This window comes from Tursiops truncatus, chromosome 16 (assembly GCF_011762595.2).
Source record: "Tursiops truncatus isolate mTurTru1 chromosome 16, mTurTru1.mat.Y, whole genome shotgun sequence".
Classification (NCBI taxonomy): domain Eukaryota; kingdom Metazoa; phylum Chordata; class Mammalia; order Artiodactyla; family Delphinidae; genus Tursiops; species Tursiops truncatus.
Window position 1 is genome coordinate 53882339 of NC_047049.1, and position 16479 is coordinate 53898817.

The following is a 16479-nucleotide window of genomic DNA, read 5'->3' on the forward strand; positions in this document are numbered from 1 at the left end:
TAATTGAACATGTGCATGATGTAACATCATGTCAACTTGTTAAGTTCAACGCATCTCAGCTCCTATGAAGTTCTATGGAAATGATATTTGAAGCGGGATGTAGACGCATCCTGATGTGTTTATTAGGATGTGGTATGACATTCTAGAGTGAGAGGGTGGCAGGGGGAGCGATGAAGATTTAAAAACAGCTCTATTGGGGTACTGTGGGGTGGGAGTGCTGCCCGTAAGAGCTGAGCTTCTTTATGACTTGCCTGTCAATGCCTGCTGGGGACTCCCTGGAGGAAGCGAGCCGTTTCAGTACCCTCCAATGGATAAGCTAAACTCTAGAGAGCCATTTGAACTCTAATATTCTAGACTCTTCCTGGACCATCCAGCAGGTTCATGCAGCAGCTGAATAGGCTCCACTTGCCCCGGCCTGTCTCCCTGGGGCTGGGGATGCAGATAGGATAAGGCAACACAGCCTGGAGAAGTGGAGACTTAACCTTTCCCTCCATGACCGAGGCAGCCCATGGGCAGAGCTTTGGGGACCGGAGGCCACCAGATTTCAGGTGACCGTAGAAAGAACGATAGAGCAGTTCTGCAAAAAAGAATTACAACGGGGGGCTCACTTCTGCACAGCGTGGGGCTGTTTGCATAGCAGTTTTAGGCTCTTCATCTTGTTTTCACGATCACATTAGGCAGTCAGGCTAAGTTTCCGTACCTAGGCGAGGGGGCCAGGGAGGCTCAGGAGGGTTGAAGAAGTCGCACAGGTTCTCACTGTTGAACAAGCACAGCCCTGCCCTCCCGACCCTGGGCTGGGCAGAGCTTCCCTGCCCCGCATCCTGCCCTCCTGGATCCCTGCAGTTGCAACTGGCTTCCCCCTGCCTGCGCTCTCCCGGCTCCCATCAGCTAGCCGCCCTGAGCTCAGCACACTGTTGGAAAAGGTTCCTGCTCACAAAGAGCCAGGTGCTTCCCCACACCTCCCAGCCTCCCGTGCTGACACCGGCCCACGTCCTAGTTCCAGCTAATGGATTGTGAGCAATAGGGGCGTGTCCCTTCCAGGCCCGGCAGATGCTGATTTATGCCCAGGCTAATGGAATGTGGGCTCCAGGACACTCACGTGCCCTGGCTCCTGTCTCTGGGGGCCATGGGTATGTTGTTTTGTAATTTCTGTGTACAGTGGTGTCGCAACAGCTGAAAAATATAGATGTAAAATACATGTGAAAAGGTAGATTTTACTTGTATAATTTGATGTAACTTTTCTGAGAGACAGCCCCTAAATTATGTAAGTTTCAGGCCCACAAAACCTGGATGTGGCCCTGTGGCTGAGGCAGGTAATTGATGTGTGCCTCTGCCATCCGCGGTGCCCTTTTCTGCAGCGGCCTGGGAGGCTGAAGCCACTAGACGAAGGAAGGCTGCTTGCCTGATGTAGGCCTTAGTGTGAGTGAGAATAAAGCTAACCTGTGAAGTCTCTGAGGCTTGGGGATTTATTTGTTACACAGCTTAACCTACAATGCTGACCCATACACACACTTTCATCCCCATTGCTTGGAAGTGGAGGCTGAGGTGGGTAGTTTGTCTTTGGTGGGTAGTGCATTGTTCCCAAAGCTGTAGTGGAGGGGTGGGGACTTGGAGCTTGCCTCCCACAGAGACCAGGACCATATGAACCCCGGTCTGTGGACTCTCAATTCAGATCTCTGAGTGCGGGAGACTTGGGTTAAGACCAGGTGTTCCAGAAGCTTCATGGAGACCAGCCCTATCTCCCAAGGGACCTCAGAGTGAGGGGTAGTTGTTTTAGGGCCAAGCTCTCAGCCTGGAGTCACAGGGTGTGACTCCACCTTTGGGAGGCAACTTTGGGAGTATCTGAAGGTGTCTGGTGCCTTCCGGGACGTCTGGGTCCCTGCAGCCCAGCACCCCAGGTGCTGACCTCAGAGGAGGAGGTGAAGGTCATGGCCTCAGGGTAATCTGTTTCTCCCAGCATGGATGAAATAAGCAGCCCTGATTTCTGGCAAAGCTGTTCCCTGACGCGACTCTAGAACCAGGCTCCATCCCCTCCTAGGAGAGGGGAGAAGCCACAGGTTCGGAGATCTGAAGGACCAGGGCAGGAGAGGCTGCGTACTGGAGCTGGCTCTGCCTGCTCTGGGCTGAGGGCAGCAGCTGCTGGAGTGCCGGGGACGGCAAGGGCCCATGAGCCAGAGCTGCCAGGGCATCGGGGAGTTCTTGCTGCCGTCTTAAGGGCAGCATCCTTAATAAACTGCCCCATGCATAGTACTGCATTTATTCTTCAACAGCTAATTGAAATGGTGACACATGGGGCTGCGTATGGTGTGTACATATATATTTTCCTGGCTACACCCAAGCACGTATGTGCTACACAAGTAGGCATGTCCACCATTTTATCTAAAGGGAGATTCTAATTCTCACCGAGAATGGTGGGAGGACTGAATAAAATATTGGGCTGTCCAAAAAGTTCGTGCGGGTTTTTCCATTAAGATGTTATGGGAAAACCCAAACAAACTTTTTGGCCAGCCCAATAATTGGACGCAATGCGTTAGCAGTGGTTTGGCCCAGAGCTGCACTTGATTCAGTATATACATTATAATCACTATTCTAATTGCTCTTGCGTTTGTTATAAATATTTGCACAGTCTGGTAGCTCTGGTGCCCCCAAGGTAAGGGCTTTGTAGTATCGGGGCAGAGTCCTCAGACCCTTCCGGCCTGTTTCGGAGCCCGGCTTCTTTGCCTTGTGATGCGCTGGTCTGGGTGGTCTGCAGGCTCCTATCCTCTGTCTGTGCTGGTCCCCAGTTGACTCTGCTGAACTGGTCAGCAGGGCTTGAGCCCCACTGAGTCTTGCAGCCTTGGGTAGCCTCGGAGGCTTCCATAGGCTGGACTGTGGTCTGGCCCTGTCTGCCGCTGTGGCCGAGCACACAGGCCCTCCTGGGTGTGCACAGCGTCAGCTCTGACCCCGCCAAATGCCAGCTGTGGAGTGCCCTCTGCTCTCTCCTGCCGCCAGGTGAGCAGCTTGACAGCTCTCTTGGCTTTAGATAGGAAAGGCTGCTCCCCGAGCGCGGTCTTGTCTAGAAAGCTCTCACTGTCGTCTTAGGCCAGGTTCCCTAGAAGCAGAGGGTAAAAGCAAGATTCCTGTGCAAGTGCCTTGCTGAGGGATGTTCGCAGGAGAAACCAGTGGAGCAGTGACTGAAGCAGGGGAGGCTCCTGCCAAGCAGAGCGGTGACGGTCTCTTAGCCTGATCACATGGGGAGCTCTGGAGTATGAATTGCTCCAAAGATTTGCCCCAACTTGAAGCAAAGGGGCTGGGATTTAAACTCTGGCATCTGTAAGTAATGGGTAGAGGGCTGCCCCTTGGAAGGATGGGCAAATTCCCCAGCATCTGCTGGCAAGACGGGTCCCATCAGCTAAGGGCGGTTCTGTGGAGAAGGGTACAGTTAGCAACCCCCTACCGCCGGCAACTGGGGGATGGAGATATGGACCCGGCAACGGGTCCGGGGAGGGCAACAATCATACCCGCCGCCCCCTCCATGTCCGTTTCTTCTCTTCAAGGATGATCTTGTATGCTTCCCAGATTCAATTCTGTTTGGCTTAAGAAACATCAATTATCTGAACCTACTGTGTGCCTGGCCCCAGGGAGGGCCTGCGTGTGCTGGAGTGCACATCTGAACCTACTGTGTGCCTGGCCCCAGGGAGGGCCTGCGTGTGCTGGAGTGCACACATCAATTACCTGAACCTACTGTGTGCCTGGCCCCAGGGAGGGCCTGCGTGTGCTGGAGTGCACACAGATAACAGGCCTGCCGGGCAGGATCTGTGGTTGCTTCTGCTGAGGGCTTCCACTCTCACCCACATCTGAGCCCCTGGGTCTTGCCCTTTCGCTCTAAGACCTGTCCAAGGCCACGTTCACGAAGGCTGTGTGATGGCTTCTGCTCCAAAGCAGAGGGGGGTTGACCTGGAGAATGTGTTTTCCATTACAAAAGGAGCTAGAAAGGACCCATTTTCTTTGGAATTGGCGCTGGGCTGTGGAGAAACGGTCTAACGCATGCATGTTTTTCCCTTTCTGCAAACTTTCCAGGCGAGCAGAGGAGGCTGCAGAGACAGACTCTCTCCGGCCCTCCTCCCCTCCCTCTCCCTCCCGCTGGGCTGTCTCAACTGCGGCCTCGGCCTTGTAGCTACTGCTGGGGAAAACAGAAAACCACAGCTATGCGGCACCAAACAGGCCTGCATCATGTTTACACAATGACAGAGGCCTGGGCCAGTCTCCAAAGAGGCGGGGGCCCCTGCGGCAGCTCAGACAGCCCTTCCACGTCCAAGGCTGTGCTTCGGAGGCCACGAGGGCTGAAGGGCCCTTGGCGGTCACTGCCTCCAAGTCTCTCATTTCACCAGGAGGCCTAGAGACAGGGAGTGAGTTGGCCAGGGTTGTGCAGAGGACTGAGTTCTGGTTTGGGGAACGTGGGAGGGAGGCCGAGGCTGAGGTTCCGGGGGGAGGCGTGGGGGCATGGGGGGTACTTGTTCCCACTCACACGTGGCTGCTCTCAGCTCCTGTCCCCTCCTCCCCTCATGTCTAATCAGCTGCTGGCTTTCACCCCGAGGTCACTGTCACCGGATGAACAAAGAAGGGAAAGACAAGGAGACCAGGCCTCAGAGCTGGCCTGCAGAAGCTCCATTTCCTCAGCCTCACGTCTTGTACCAGAGGGATGGGACTGCATTCCCCACTGAGAAACCAGAGGCCTGAGAGGGCCTGCGTTCCGCAAGGAGTCACTCCAGGAACTTTTCTTCTCTCCCACGGCCCCGCACGTACCTCTAGCCTCTCTGGGCCCCATTCACACCTCATGACCTTGTCTCCTGTTTCTGTGCAAAACTGAGACCAACTTCTCTTCCTTCCATCTTGGATCTGTTCGTCCTGGGTGCCCAGCCTCTCTTGCTGGCAAAGGAGGAGGGCCAGTATCCCTCTTTCCCTTCTCCTGTGCTTTCTCGTCCCTCAGAGACTGGCTCCAGGAATTCGCCTCTCTCCTCTACAGCACCAACCCGTCTCCGGGCCCGGGGCCCCTGCCCTCTGCGTACACCTCGGCTCCATTCCTGAGGCTGCCCCCTCAGCTCTCTCACTGTTTCCACTTCTCCAAGAAATGTGTGGCCGCAGTGCTTTAGAACTCTGGAAAGTTGGCCACTTGTTTCCACCCCGTTCCAATGTCTTTGAGGTCACCCATGAGTTGTCAAAACTTAATCCTCCTCTATTTAGTCTCTGTCCTGCATTTGACACCGTGAGACCCTCCCCGGCCCCACCTTGTCGTTTATCCCATTCCCCTCTCTTGAATCAACTGTCTGATCTCTCCTCAATCTTCAGCAATGCTTTCTCCTCTGTTTGATGTCCAAAGCTGTTTCCTCCCCTGCTTTTTAGTCTCGACACTTTTTGCCTAGGAAATGAGAGTGAAATAAGAAAAGCTTCATTTATTCCTAGGGATACAGCTATGTCTACACTGTTGAAGACTTGAAAGTCACACTCTCAGATTACCCATCCTCTGCTCTGAATCTGCATGGATCATTACCTATCAGGACCCCCTTCCTGGATGTCTCCCAAGTTTCTAATTAGAATCAGCATCTCCTACATCAAGTTCATCATCTTCTCCACCAAACCCCTCCATGCTTGGTTGAAAGTGCCACTCGGTTGCCAGCGTCAAAACTCTGGGTTTCTTTCTTGTGGTAGGCTGAATAATGCCTCTCCCCTGCCCTGCGATATTGAGATCCTGATCCCTTTGCAGATGAGATTAAGTTTAGGACTTTGACATGGGGAGATTATCCTCCAGTATCTGGGCGAGCCTGATATAATCACAACAGACCTTATAGGAGGGTCAGAGTGAGTAGTAGGAGATGTGACAGTGGAAGTAAGAGGTTGGAGTGATGTGGCCACAGGCCAAAGACTGCTGACAGTCCTTGGAAGAGGTGAGGATGGTTTTTCCTCTGGGGCCTCCGGAAGGAACAGCCCTGCTGACACCTTGATTTTAGCCCTGTGAGTCTCATTTTGGACTTCTGGCCTTCTAAACCGTAAGAGAATAAAACTGTGTGTTTTGTTTTGTTTTGCGGTACGTGGGCCTCTCACTGTTGTGGCCTCTCCCGTTGCGGAGCACAGGCTCCGGACGCACAGGCTCAGTGGCCATGGCTCATGGGCCCAGCCGCTCCGCAGCATGTGGGATCTTCCCGGACCAGGGCACGAACCCGTGTCCCCTGCATCGGCAGGCGGCCTCTCAACCACTGTGCCACCAGGGAAGCCCAAAAGTGTGTGTTTTAAGTCAGTAAGTTTGTGGCAATCTGTTAGAGCAGCCATGGAAAACTGATAGAATCCTAATCTTCTCCATCACTGCCTATGCTCATTTGGTCCCAAATGCTATCAAATTTCTCTCCAAAATATCTTTCAGGCTTGCTCCTTCCTTTCTATCCTCAAGCCCATGCCATCATCGTTTCTCCCAAGAGCTTTAACCATCACCCTATGTTTCTAAACCGTCCCTTCTGTTGCTTCTAGAGTTAGGCTCTGACCTGTGTTTTATGGAGAAGACGGGCCCCTCTCCCACAGTTTTGACTTCCAGGCTAGGGAAGGAGCTTGATGTGTTTAGACTATGGGGAACCATGGGATGTGTGCCGTGATCAGTCCCTGGTCTCTCTTTCTTGACCATATCCCTACCTCACACCCTACCATATAGTCACGTGGGACAATAATGGCAGGCACTCAGCTGGTGCGTCATCCTTACCCTGAAATGCTCCTCTGTGACTTCTACTCAATCTTGAAGAGTCTGAGCCTTGTTGGGCCTCAGCTTTCTCAACTGTCCCGTTAAGGGGCTTGTCCACACAAGCTCCAGAGCTGTATGGAACGCTTTACCCTCAATAACTGAACCAAGTAGATTTCGTTGACCACCCAGTGCTCAAAAGGTCCCTCAATGGCCACCGACCCACCGTGTCTTGCTAATAGATGGTGTGTAATGGGCTGCGTTTCCCAGTGATGCCCTCTCAGAGCCAGTGGGCTGTGCGCACACGTGCGGCACATTGTGGGTTTGTGCTTGCGTGTTTTGGGGGGAACAACAGAATTCTAAACAGTTTATTAAAGAGCTGCTAAAGGCGCCTTGGCTATGAAATTTCTCCAGGAAAAAAAAAATCCCTACTTTGCCGATTTAAGTGTTAATGATTCAGAACCATATGGATCATATTTCCCTTCCATCCGCATGGTTTTTAAAAAGTATCAGTGAGACTGCTTAGGGCAAAATGCATTTATGATGCTATCGATTCGGCAGCTTTGCGAGGGCCATTCAACAGATCTGAGTGAGAGGAGAGCCTGGCAGGCCAGGATGTGGGCCCTTCCCTGGGCGTTTTCCTCATAGCCTCCAAGGAAAATCACTCTTGGTGTCTGGGGAGAGTTTTCAGCCTGCAGCTTGGTGGGAAAGGAACGTTCTATCCTGGTGGGGTTTTTTGCAAAACCTCCAGAACTAATTTTAAAAAGACTTAGGCTTTGGCAGACTGAAGAGGTGTTAACTCAAACCCGGGTATATTTCAAGGGAAATGTAATTAGAAAAATGCTCTCCTAGTTAGCTGGGAGACTGTGCCGAGCAATGAAGATTCCTGTTGGAGAATTGTTTGGTGAGATAAAAACATGCTGCATCAGGGTCAACGTGCAGGCACCTCCCTCCCCTGCTCAGGTACTGGGGCCACGAAACCCAGTGTGAAATGGACACTTGCAGAGACCATGCACGGGGGTCCTGCCATCTCCACTAGTCCTGCCCTTAAGGAGCCAGTTACTGGGGATCTCCTCCATGAACCAGAGTGGGATGGAGTGAGAGCACCTGGTTGATGTGAGGGCAGGTTTTGATCCGTAAAGATTCCTGGGCTTAACCTCTTTCCAGCCCAATCAGATGATTCTGACAACTGGTCTGATTTGGGCATCTCTGGCTTATTGAAGTCCCACCTCCCAGTGTGATAATCTAGACCCTTCACAGCAGGACTCAACTCCCCTTGCCAGCTTTATCTTTTTTCTCCCTTCTACCATGTTTCTTTTGCTAGTAGCCCTTCCAGAGTCGTTGTGGCCCCACTCCTCCTCACCTGGTTCAGGCATCCCTATGCCTGGGATAACAGGTTCCCTTTCTTCTCTAGAACAATCCATGCTGCAAGGACAACAGCAGAAATTCTGCTTTGCCTGTGGAGAAGCCCCTATGGGAGTTTGTCCCCCCCTTTCACTTTGGCCCTTCAGCAGAGTGGACACACATCCGTGACCACTGTCTGCAGCAATGTGTGTTGTCTCCCCATTGGGCCTTAATCTTGGCCCCAGCTTTGAGGGGGGCTGGGGAAGAGACTTGTCAGAGTCCCATATGCACTGCAGTCAGGGACTAGCATGGGGCTTGACATGTGGTCAAGTGGAATGAATGTGGAATGAATAAGGTAAACTTTGAGAATCTCCAGCAGTGTTTCACCCATCCATTCATCAGACCCGTCCACTCATCAATCCACCCATCCATTTACCTCTCCACCCACCCACTAGCCATCCATCTCTCCATCCTTCCATCCACCCACCTATCCATCCTCCACCATCCTTCCATCCACCCATCACCCATTCATTCTCCCATCCACTTATCCACCTACCCATCAGGCACTCATGCAACAGATTGGATGCTTTTTCTTTAATCACACTGAATTTAATGTAAAAATGATCTTGGAATATTTCAAACCCTTATCCTCTACTAGCATATTATGACAAACAACCAAGGACTACCCACCCAACTCTATCTTATCTTAATATTATGCCGTATGTACTTCAGATTTTTCTTATTAGGAATTTAAACACTATAGAAATGGTTGAAAGCGCATATGTGAACCTCCAAAATTCTGTCTTTCTTCTCATCTCCCCAGAGATGGAGTTTCTCATTCTTATACAGTTTTCATTTTTTTTTACTATGTATTTCTGTGTTCATAAACAAGACATAGGTTGGTTTTCCAGGTTTTAAAGTTCCACGCAAATGATGTCCCACTGTATGTGTCATTTTATAACTTGATTTATTTTTGCTTATTCTTATGATCCGGTTGCACTTTTTATGTCTATCTCCATTAAAGCAACCAGTAGCTTGTCGTATGCTCATCTATGTCTCTCCATTTGCGTTGCAAGCACACTTCAGAGGGCAGAGAGCTCATCTTTAGATCACCATTTCCCCAGAGCCTGGCATCGTCTGGTTGCCTGCATGGACAAAGGGCAAACATCTACTGCGTGCCAGTGGTACTCAGTACCAAATGCCAGGCTCTGGGGTGGGCACCCAGATGTGGCTCAGCCTCAGCCCCAGCCCCAGGGGTCAAAGACAGTCCAGATCAAGAGCCAGGCTAGAGGTGGGAGGGAGTCTACAGAAAGGCAAAGGAGGAATGAGAGATTTGACAACTTGGGGGAGAGGGTCAGGAAAGGCTTGGCTTGTCATGGGGTGATAGGAGTCAAGCATTGAAAGATAAGGAGAAGTTTCACAGTCAGGTGAAGAGGGAGAAGGACGTTCATAAGCAGAAGAAACTGCACAGCTGAGACTTGGCATCTAGAGCCATTGGTTCCTGCTTCCTTGCCTTGGAGATGCCTCCACTGGAATCATTTCTTCACTTAAGGCCTTGGGTCCCCTTTTCGGGTACACCTTTGCATCCAGTGTGGACCTTTTGAAGCTTTATCTCATTTACCCATTCATCCCTTCATTCATTCAGTCCGCAAATATTTACTGAGCACCTACTATGTGCCAGGCTCTGTGCTCGTGCTAGGACATACCAGGGAGCCAGAAGGATGTTTCTTGCCCTCAGTCTCATGGGGAATGAGAGAGACAACAGAGCAAACAGATAAGAAAAACGTCAGATGGTGAGCATTCTCCACAGAGTCCTTAAAGAATCTGATGGGCTTTTGAGTCCCGGATCAGGTCCTTACTGGGGTAGTGGGGACTCCTCTCAGAGGAGGGGACACTTTAACTTGAGATCTGAAAGATAAGACAGAGGCAGCCATGGGAAAACCAGGGGGAGAGCACACAGGAAGGAGAGAACTGGCTTGTTCAAGGCAGGGAGAATGGCCTGTGTGTCTGGGATGGGGCCAGAGAGAGAGAGTGATGGGACGGGAGGCAGTTGTCAGGTTGCCCGTGGGGCAGGTAAGGGGCTTGTGCTTTATTCCAACCAGATGAGGAGACTTAAGAGGGTTTTAAACAGAGAAGTGACGAGATCAGTTACTCTTAAAATGAATGAAAGTAGGGGCCTGAGCCCTGGAGTTGGAAAAGAATCCAGGAGGCTTTGTACAGTCCAGGTCGAGGTGACGGCTGCTTGCCGTGGTGGCCGGCAGCGGCGATGGAGACGGGTGGTTTTGGGGTGTGTTTTCAAGGCAGAGTTCATAGGTTTTGCTGAAAGGTGGATGTAGGAAGAGAGCGAAAGGGCAAGTTTGTGATCTTGAACCTCGGGTGGGTGGTGGGAGTCATTTTCACTGGGAGAGGAGCAGATCTGGGGGCTGGGGCAGGAATAAAGAGTTTTGCTTTGGCCTCTGATTTTGAAATGCCTCTGAGACAGCCAAGTGGAGCTGCCAATCAGGTGACATAGGTTGGGGTCCCGGGGAGAGGCCACAGCTGGAGATGCAGCTCTGGGCGTCTGTCCTTAGCGTGGGAATGGTATCTGCTAACCAGCAGGTGCCTTGTCCTGCCCACCTGCCAGGAGGTGCAGCTCACAGCCTCTCCTCCACATTCACTGTGTCCCTTCTGAGGGTTGGTCAGGGCAGGGATTAATGTGACCATTTTATCACCGGGGAAACAGAGGTCAAACAAGGTCATAGAGTGGTCTGAGCACTCAGGCAGAGGCAAGACCCCACTCCCTGCCCCAGGCCTGGATTCTCCCCACCATGCTGTGCGGGCCTCCTCTGCGTGCCTGGGTGAGTGAAGGTGGCTTCAGCCTTCCCTGGGTCTCTGGATCTTCCTCTGTAAACTCGCCTTTTTTTGGTTGTTTTCACGATGCATCCAAGGTCAAAGGTGGCAGAGCCAGGGCTCACATCCAGGCTTTCCCTGCATGTACCTGTGTATTCTGGCTGTTCTGGTGACCAGTGCCGGCCAGGGGCTGATGGCCCCCCAGTGGTGAGCGCCATGATGGGCTACAACCCTCCACGTTGAAGGGAAGGGCAACCAGATTTAAGCTCATGGCGGGCAGGGAAAGGACCTATACAGATCATAGCTTGCATCCCTAAATGCTCACAGTGCTGTAGGCATGGTTCTAAATATTGATACATGCAAGGTATTACACCCTTGGAAAATTAAGTACCAGGATCACAGCCATTTTACAGAGGGGAAGCAAGGCACGCCTCGGAGGAATCACCTGCTCAGGGTCCCACAGTGAGGACCGGAGCTGGGGCTCAGACCCAGGTGGTCAGATTGCGAAGCTCAACCCTCAGCCACTTCACTTGACATGGTGTTAAATCAGAAAGTGGTTGTGGTCAGTTATGTTAGAGGTGGGGAAACTGAGGCCCCGTGTGTAAGCCGTTTCCAGCCGGAACACACAGAAGACAAAGGTCCCCAGGGCCAAGGCCTTGTGTTGGTAGGAGGTTCTGGGGACAAGTTTCCCTAGGACACGGGTCTCTGCCTGCCTGTTTGCGATAAGCTCTTGACAACGTCAACAGCCGTGTCCTGGGGAAACAGGAAGGGCAGACAGAGGCCCTGGCACACAGGCCGTGGCCAGATTAGCTAATGGCTGGAAGGAGAGGCTCACGCATCTGGGCTGTGCTTCCCGCCCACGGGGAGCTGCTGACAGGGAAGGGGAAGGCCCAGGAGCTCTTCTAGGCACAGGGAGGCCTGGCCTTCACCTCCTCCACCGCCTAAGCAACTGTGTGACCCCGGGGCAGGGCCTGGTCCTCTGCCGGGCTGTACCAGCTTTGTCTCTAAAACCAGGGCTGGGTTAGAGTCAGATCTTCCATTCAACAAGTAAGTATAGTTAGCCCTCCGTATCCACGGGTTCCACACCAACAGATTCTATACCCACCAATGGACGATATTTGGGGAGAAACATTCCAGAAAGTTCCCAAAAGCTAAGCTTGATTTGCTATACTCCAGCAACAATTTATGAAGCATCTACATTTATTTATAATTATTTACATAGACTTACATTGTATTAGGTCTTATAAGTAATGTAGCGATGATCTACAGTGTATGAGAGGATGTGAACAGGTTATGTGCAAACACGACACCATTTTATTTAAGGGACTTGAGCGTCCATGGATTTTGGTATCTGCGGGGGATCACGGAACCCAACCCTTGTGGATACTGAGGGACGACTATACTGAGTGCCTAGTATGTGCCCGGTGAGGGGCAGCTGAGGCTGGGAACCACCCTCTGCCCCATCTTTTACTGAGGTACCAGCAGGTGGACACCAAACAGTCTTGACAGTGTCCCCTCCTGGGGGTGGGGGGAGGACATGGCATTAGGGGGCACCTCCTTGAGAGACCAGCAGAGGATCCCTGGAGGAAATGATTTCTAAGATGAACCCTGAAACGTGAGTAGGAGCTTACCAAGCAGAGGGAACCACCTGGGCAAAGGTTCAGAGGCTGGTAGGCATGTCACATTTAAGACGGAAAGGAGCTGGGTTTTCTCTTCTTTTTGTATTGAGGTAAAATTCACATAACATAAAAATCAGATAATTCATGGGTATTTCATATATCCAATCACCTCTGCCTAGTTCCATCGGCTGTCTTTCACCCTGACCTTGCTGGTTTCCTGCTCTAAACGCTACGATTCCATGATTCGAACGGCAGAGGCAGGCTTGGCAGCATCGTGACAAAACCCACTTTGGTCACACAGGATGATGTCATATTTACAAAAACCATTTGGTGACAGATATGACATCGCCATTTTACATGTGGGGACACTGAGGAAAACCGAAGAGCTCTGCCCAAGGTCACACAGTCTCGGGCAGAGCCAGGAATCGCGTGCAGGCATCTGAGCTCATGTCTCAGGCCTCGGTGGTTCCCAAGTGTTGGTCTTCAGACCAGCTGGGCACCTGGATAAGAATTCAGATTTGGGGCTGGGGCCCGGGCATCTGTGTTTCTCATTCCTCCGTCTCCCCCAGGATGGGGAAATACCTCATGCCAGCGCCTCAGGGAAGAGACAGCATTGCGGGGGGCGGGGGGGGGGCGCTGCTCTGGCTCAGGCCCGGGGCACTGGGAGCTGCGGCCACGGAAGCCTCAAGGTGGGCCCTTTTCCGGGGTGGCAGCTGGTGGGCTGGCAGCTTAAGAGTGGTGGGCGTCTGGGGGCAGCAGGGAGGGCAGATGGTGTGGGGAATGGGGACCAGGCAGCTCCAGGACAAAGCCCTCTTTGCCAGCATCCCCGGGCGTTGGCCCTGCTGACAAATGGGCCACGGTTTCTCTCATTAATTTGCGGTGTGGCGTGTAATAATAAAACGCTCCTTAAAGCTGGAGTGGCGTGAGCGACAGCTTTCTCAGGTCCTAATGAGGATCATTAACTGCATGTGAAAAGGTTTTATAAACATTTGTTAAACTCCCCGAGCTTACCGTGCCCATGGCCCGGGGCTCCCTGCGGTGTCTCTGCCAGCCAGAGACAGCTGGAGAGGGAAAGACCCAGGGCCCAGGCTCCTGCTGGCACCTTCGGAGGCTCTGCCCCTCCCAGGCTTCTCCCGCTTGGCTGTGAAGTGACTTGGGGCTGTGCGTCTGGGAGCCCTTGCTTCCGAGCAGGGCAATCAATATCTGTTGAATGAATGGGCGGGTAAGTGGGTGAAAAGAGAGCCGGCTCCACCATTTCCTAAATATGGACCTTTGGAAGATTCCTCTTACCTCTCAGAGCCTCATGCTCTTCACCTGTAGAGACGCTATTTACTTCCCAGGTTTCTGGGAAAAGACTGGGTGAAGTGGAACGCACAGGTAATGGCTTCCTGATTACCCTCCTCCCCTCTCTCCGTCCCATCCTCCTACCTCTTTGCTTCTCTGTAGTAGGAACGCTCCCCCTGGAAGCTCAAGAGGAAGGAGAGATTGGGGCCGCAGGGATTCAGAGAAAAGGGAGGGTGGACAGACCCTCTTCTGGGTGGGGAAGAAGGGCCCAGGAGTCAGTCTCCTACCTGTCAAATCATCCAGTTTGTTTCCCATTGCGCTCTGTGCTATACTCACGTCCCGTAACCTCCCAATATGCAGGAGAGTTCTGTCATGCATAATCATCTGCTGTTTATAGCTCTTTGGGGTCATGGAAGAGGGTGGGCCTAACCAGGCCGAGCAGGGCCGGGGGAGGGCAGGATTCGGCCAGCGTGGACTGGCCCTGGGCAGCTAGGCCTCCTCCCCGCAGTGGGGTGGGGGCCACGCCAGCAGGAGGGGCCTCGCAGGGCTTGCTGCTGGGCCTCCAGGGAAGGAGGGGGAGGGGAGGAGGCCAAGGGGCTGGCAGGATCCCACCTCTCTCCTACCTGCACGATGGCCCGGCAGCCCTTGGAAGGACTCTTCCTTGGTTGAGGAATCCTGTACCTCTCCCTGTGTCCCACATATGGTTTTATGGAGGCCTAGGGCACACCCCCGAGCTGGCTGGTCCCCAAGATCCTTCTCCAGACCAGTAGTCCCCTCCCCTCCCTTCCCTTTTGCACCCCTGTCTCGCCCCTCAGCTCCTACTTCTCTGTTCCCGAGGAAACTTGATTATAAAACCACACACAACACTGGCCTGCTTATTTAAGCCCATGTGCACGTGTGGCCCAGTCCCCCAAGCCGAGCAAGAATTTCCAACAGGACGGCCAGGGAGGAAGGGCGTGGTGTGCGCTGCGGTGGGGGAGCAGCGCAGAGACAGGTCCGTGAGCTGGGGATGTTGGCGGAGGAAAATCTTTAGCAAGAGTGACCCTGGTGAAGCTGGAGCTGGGGGTGATGGGGGGTGTGTGTGTACGTGTGTATGTGCGTGTACACACCATGCACACTGGGTGAATCGTGGAGACGGAAGTTGGGAGTTGGTGAACACATCTAGATTCACTGGCCATATTCCCAGGATAATTGTATACCAGCATCTGTGCCAGGCTCGTTTATATCCATTTGACCACAGATTTCTACCCCAATCACTCTAAGAGGGGCATGCTCTTTTCATTCCCATCTTGTACACTAGGAGACCGAGGCTTTGGAGGTTGGTGTCTTGCCCAGCATCATACTGCTGGACACCTCAACTGGAAATCCTTCCTCTGTGCTCCCACCTTGACCTGCCTCCGTGCTGGTTCTCGTCTGCATTCGAGGCGCCCGGCTGTGTGCCCAGCACCGCCTCTTGTTTCTCACATTCGGAGGTGCATCTTCTTCATCCTCATTGCACTAGTATGTGGCTCAGGTCCTGAAATGTGGGAAGGAGTCAGTACAATCCGATGGATACATAAGTGATGGTGCTCGGTCACCCCCAGAGCAGGGGAGGGTGCTCTGCGGGGAGAGGACTTGGAGTGATGTTCGGCTGTAGCACAGCGCGATCCCAGTACGCTTCATGGTTCCAAACTGGGCCTCGCATCAGAATCACCTGCACAGTCCCACTTGCTCAGTCTGCCCCGGGGTCCTGGAATGCATATGTCCATGAGCCCCCCCAGGGGATTATGACACCAGCCTGGCTTGGTGCCTTGCTGTTTTTCTTAAGAAGTGCTGAGTGTAGGGGTGAGAGAAGGTCCTATATGACTTGGCCTTGCAAGAGAGGGAGAAAAATCAATCAACATCACTATCTGCTGAGAACCTCACCGTCAGGACTTACGGACAGATGGGGGAACCCAGGCTCAGAGAAGGGACAAGCTCACACAGTGGGTGGGGGCAGAGTTGGGACAAAGCCTAAATCACCTGAACTCTCAGCCCAGTCTTGCAGCTAGAATCAAAGTCTGAAGAGTGAGTGTACGGATGGAGGGGAGGAAGGGAAGGGACCGGGCCGAGGTGGGTGTGAGACTACATAACACGCTCAGCTTTTGCTATGAAACCCACTAGCTGCCTCACTTAGTTCAATTTGTTTCATGTTTTCCTCTTTCACTCAGCCAAGCACGTTCAACCTCAGGCATCTCTCCTGAAGCTAGAAAGAAGGGCAGGAAAGAGTTATAAGATTCCCTTTCAGAAGGAAAAGGAAAAAAAAAGAAATTCCTCCCATCTCTTCAGCTCCCTCTCCTTCCCTTAAGGCAGAAATACGGATCGGAGATGTTTTTAGTTGCAGCATTTCCTTGCAGCTCCTATGAATGTTTGTCTAGTTCTTCGTGGGCACTGTGAATTTACAGCTTGGCATCTCTGGAAGTAGCTTCAGGGAGAAAGATGGTAGAATTTTATTCCTGCTAATTTAAAACAATAATAATTGTTCACACGTTAGGAAGCATTCCTATTAAATCAATCCAGTCTTTTGGAACAACTCGAATAGAATGAAGCTAAATTTCCCGATCGGGCTTCCGTTGGCTTGGTGACATTCATTGATTCATCCTGCCTTTTGTTTCAACAAACAGTGGTTGAGAGCTGACCACGGGCCAGCCCTGGGCTAGGCACCGTGCATGGGGAAAGGGG

At 52.4% G+C, this 16479-nt stretch overlaps 2 long non-coding RNA genes across 6 annotated transcripts in view; one reads left to right on the top strand and one right to left on the bottom strand.

Annotated features, from left to right (window-relative positions):
• LOC109550135 (uncharacterized) overlaps window positions 1-16479 on the top strand; it is a 226181-nt gene that overhangs the window by 94123 nt on the left and 115579 nt on the right. The gene's annotated exons all lie outside the window — the stretch shown is intronic.
• LOC141276664 (uncharacterized) lies at window positions 8943-14542 on the bottom strand. Of its 2 annotated transcripts, none has more exons than XR_012326565.1 (4): window positions 14403-14542; window positions 13786-14146; window positions 13507-13698; window positions 8943-9192 (listed from the first exon to the last, which is right to left on the bottom strand). It is a non-coding gene; the product is annotated as an uncharacterized lncRNA (long non-coding RNA). The 2 variants fall into 2 exon arrangements; XR_012326564.1 differs by lacking the exon at window positions 8943-9192 and adding an exon at window positions 12119-12995.